Source organism: Microplitis mediator, chromosome 7, assembly GCF_029852145.1.
Source record: "Microplitis mediator isolate UGA2020A chromosome 7, iyMicMedi2.1, whole genome shotgun sequence".
NCBI classification, from domain to species: domain Eukaryota; kingdom Metazoa; phylum Arthropoda; class Insecta; order Hymenoptera; family Braconidae; genus Microplitis; species Microplitis mediator.
The window spans coordinates 21,635,901-21,641,034 of NC_079975.1; positions in this window are offsets into that span (position 1 = coordinate 21,635,901).

The following is a 5,134-nucleotide window of genomic DNA, read 5'->3' on the forward strand; positions in this document are numbered from 1 at the left end:
ACGTTATTTTTTTAATGATCCCATTTTGCTCAGTTCTACTTCAATTATTTTTAGCCAACAAATTTATTATTATTTTAAACTTATATCGACGGTTTATTTTAACTAAAACATAGTTTAATATTCTTACATTAACAAAACTACAGAAGCAAAACTTAAGTTTTAAAAGTACGTTAATAATTGAAAAGTATTTTTATATAGACAAGGGTCAGAATGAGGGCGTAAAAAGTATTGAAAATAAATAAACAGAAGAGCCAACGTGGTATCATAAGAGTATAAAATTTGTGATACATATATTTGAATCATTTTTCTCAAATTCTCCCGTGCAAAAGATAATTCGTTACAAAAAGATTCCAAGTTTGGCATATAGAATTTCTAAATTTGACACAAATTACACTCAGAAAATTAAGTAATTGTGTTTATTATGCTAAATTTCTAATTCCAATCATCTAGAATGATTGGAACGTTTTTCAATCTAAAAAGAATTAGTGTTATAATTTTTTTTAATAGAATTAATAATTATTGGATGATAACTTCTGCAATAAATTTCGTAACGGTTACTATCAAGATGGTAACAGTTACCATCAGGATGGTAACAGTTACTATCAGGATGGTAACAATTATAATTTCTGATGGTAACTGTTACCATCTGGATGATAAATCTAACTATTTAGAATAATAATAATAAATAACTCCAGTTAACATACAGGATTGTAACAATTATTATAAATATGGTGAATATTACAATCTAGATAATTTATACAATCATCTAGATAATATTCACTACTATCGAATTGATGCTAGAAATTTTACCATAACTAGATAGTAATTCCTATTACTTGATTTTCTGTGTTGAACTTTTTTCAAACTTTTAGGATTTTAATCGTAAAAATTATTGTAGATCTAGAACTTTACGTAAACGAATTTAAGTCAGATGATAATATTTTTGAAACAATTCTCAAAACGTATGCTCACTACATGTTACCTTCGTTCAAAATCAGTTTGAAAACCTCTATAATTGAAGAGAAACATAAAGTGATTATACATTTTCAAAATAATGTTTCAAAGACATTCTCATTTCACCCGGAATTCGTCCACATAAAGTTTAAATCAACTAAACTTTTTACTATTAAAACCATAAAAGTTAGAAAAAAGTCCAACTTGAACTTCTAATCTGTCTTATATAAGTTGTACATGCCGAAATTTTTTGAAACTACTTTTTTTACACGATCTATGATACGTGAATTTTTTTTTAAATTTTTCAATTAAATCTCGATGACATTAACATGCTATTAATAATTTTCAATCACAAAGTAATATCGAAAATACTTGAGTAATGAAAATCACAAACCATATTTCCAATTATCATATTCTATTTACTAACAAGGATTTAATCAAATCCTAATGCACACATAATAATCCAGCTCAATACATAAAATATATATCATTTTATCAGGTCAGATAGTACTATTTAACAAGTGTTTAATACACAATTTGAATAATTCTCCATGAACATACATAATGTCATAATAGTATAGAGTAGACAAGGGGTATGAGAGGATGCCTAAGTGAATAATTAATTCTTGTGGCTTTTGAGCACCGGATACAATTTATTTTTATCCATTTTGGCCAACTCTGTTATCGTTTTACAGTTATTTCAATAAAACTAATTTTCTCGGAAAATTACGGGTACGTTCAGAAAATTATGTCAAATCAAATTTTTTTGACGGCTTTAATTACCGTGCATACTTTCATTTCCCTTCAATTCAACGAATTTACAATAATTTGTTATGAATATATGTAATATAAATTTTTTAAAAATCGGACCATAAAAATAAAACTTGCACTGAAAGATATAAATATGAGATTTACATCAAATAAATTGATTTTGTGGAAAAGTTTTAAGAGTAACCGGTCATGCCCTGGTCGTACTCACTTAATTAATTGTTAAACATTTTGCTTTAAAGTTTGTCATTTTATTTTTAAACTCGAATAATATTTAGCCACCGTGATGATGAGAAAAAATAATACAACCGCAATGGAAAACTAAAGTTAATTTACGAAGCCCGTTAATAGTTTTCTTAAGAAAACCTCGAGGTATATACTTTTGGTTTATTCGTTGGTGATAAAGTTAGTAAATCACTTGGGTAAACTTTTACTTCTTTCTAATAACGACTAACAAAAGTCGAAATGAACCATGAAGTGCACAAATATAATTTTAATTTAACAACTTTTATATAAATAAAATAGAACCAGAATAAAGTAAGATACTAACTACACTTTAAAATATTTGCGGAGTGAACGCGAATTAAATCCGGAGTGAATGCGAAGCGGATGACTGTTTATTTAATTAATTCCCTCGGAGTAAAATTCACTTGAAGGGGAGTTAATTTTAATGTTGAAATTCCGAATCGGAGTGAATTCGGATCGAAATAAAATACGTAATAACTCCGAATCCACTGCGAAATTTTCAAAGCATGACAATACTTTTTTACAAGTATAGTTTTTGTTGTTAAATATAAGAGCTGTAGTTTTTTATATACTATTTATGTATAAAGTATGATCTCAATATTAAGTTACAGTAACTAAACCTTGTGGAAAATTAAAAGAAAATATTATTTCCTTATTCTTGTTTGCTTTGAATAAACAGTCGATAAGAAACTAAGGGAATTATCAAGAACAAACTGGGGGAATAAGGTTTAAAATGAGATTTATAGCGAAAATGTAAGTCGAAATTGTTGAGAAACTAAATCAACAGGATTAAAACTGTTTTATACTATCGTTCAACACTATGTTCAGCTATTGAGGAAGATGTGATGCGAATATTAGTTTGAAACTCTATAATACTCAGTTAAAATACCGACTTTGACATATAAAATTTATGTCTTACAACAAATTGCAATTATGCAGCTCAAAAAATCAGGAGGGAATCCGAATTTTATTGAAATCACGAATCACGAATTCATCATTCCGTCACTCGAAATTCCGGAGTTTAAAAGAAAGTCACCCCGCATACGCCCGTGTAAAAAAAAATCGTTCCAAAAAAGTTCCGCATGTGGAACTTCTAAAATAAGACAGATTAGAACTTCGAATGGAACTTTTTTGGAACGTTAGTAATTTGTATAGTGAAAAAAAAGTTTTTATGAGCAAATTTAAAGTCAAAAAAGGACGTTATTGGAACTTTTTTGGAATTTTTTATGGACATTTTTTTTTTGGTTATATAAAAAATTCAAAAGTAGTGATTTTTGAACTATTTTGGCATGTTTCTGGAACGTCTTTAGTCTACAAAAGATGCAAAAGTAGTGATTTTGGAACTTTTTTGAAATATCCATATAAAAATCCAAAAACGTCCTTTTTTGACTCTAAATTTGCTCATAAAAACTTTTTTTTTACTATCCAAATTACTAATGTTCCAAAAAAGTTCCATTAGAAGTTCTAATCTGTCTCATGTTTAGAAGTTCCACATGCGAAACTTTTTTGGAATCTTTTTGGAACGAATTTTTTTTACACGAGCGGTGGATAGGAAACTTTTTTTCACAAAAAAAAATTGATTTTTCAAAATTTTACACTAGTGGTCCTCTTAAGACTCAGATCTGACTGAATTTCAAAGTAATTCAGCTAAATAATTTTTTAGTTAAAAGTTTTAAAAAAACTAATTTTTGAAAATAAAACTTTTAAAAAAACTACTTTTTGACAAAAATTGATCACGAATTAAAACCGTTTATACAAATAGTTTACCAAATATTTAAAACAAATTAATTAATTAATTTATTAATTAATTTCTTGTCGGGTTCTAAAAGTTCAGGCCATAAATCTAATAATGAATTTCGGGTCAACCATTCCCAGATTTTTTATAGGATAAAAGTTTCAGCTATTGATTCTGCAAAAAGTATTTGACATAATAATATAGCGATAACATTCAATATTAATAATCGATAAATTTTTTAAAGGCATTTTATTGATTAATGCTTTTACTAATTAAATAATTGATTTAATTTAAATCGCTTTTACGATAAACCAATGACATTAATTAATGAACAATTTTTTTTTTAAATTAAATTCAGACATTATTTTTTATTTACGTTAATATATAATCAAAATGACTATAGATATTTAGTATATCATGATAAATATAAGCTTGATATAAATAAATAAATAAAAATAGTTTTCAAAACTTTTAATGGACGATATCGGCTTATTTTTAATCGACGTATAGTCTGATGTTAATTGAGTTTTGTGATCAATAAATCTAATAGTTTTCACGTCGTTGCGAAAACAACATAAAAATGTTTTTTTTTTTAATATTTCAAAAATAATGCAATCAATTAAAAAAAATAACAGATTTAAATTTAAAAAATCAATTTCGATTATCAAAATATTAACTAATTTCAAAACTTAATTTCATTGCAGTTTTTTTTTTTTTTTAATTTTTTTTCAACGAAAATTTTATGAAAAATGACTGTAACCAAATTTTTCGTATAACGATAAAAATGATTAAAGTAAACGAGCAACCAGCTGACTGCTACGCGACTCTACGTGACTGCCCAAATATCACTACTAAATTTATAAAATACACAGAAAAAAAGGATTTCTTGCCGCAACAAAATTTTAATTTGCACCAAGAAATTTTATGCATCATCAATTAAATACAAAAATTGTCTTGGAGCGAGAAAAGATTTTTTTGGTCAAGAAATAATTCCTTGCACCAAGTAATTTTTTTTAGTTTTAAATAAATTTTTGTTTTAAATTTGCAATGCAAAAAATTTCTTGGGGTAAGTAAAAATTTTCTTTAGGCAAGTTAAGATTTTTTGTGTCAATGAATCCTTTTCTTTTCTATCCACACTTTTTTGGCTTTGAGAAGTTTCCTAAAACCAAAAGGGAGTATAAAAATCTGTCATTTTGGAATAAGTAACGCGATATAAATAATATAGCTATATATTCAGTGACATTCAGTCATATTTAGTGACAAAATAGTTAAAGTATTAATTTATTTTAAGAAAATAAATACGATCATCTTTTTTCCCGCGTAATTTAAATGTAATTGGAATGATATAGATAAATCTATTTATCTCAATACTTGGCAATTGAAAAGAGTTTAAAGTATGAAAAGGCGAAAATTCAAGTCAAGACCTATCTA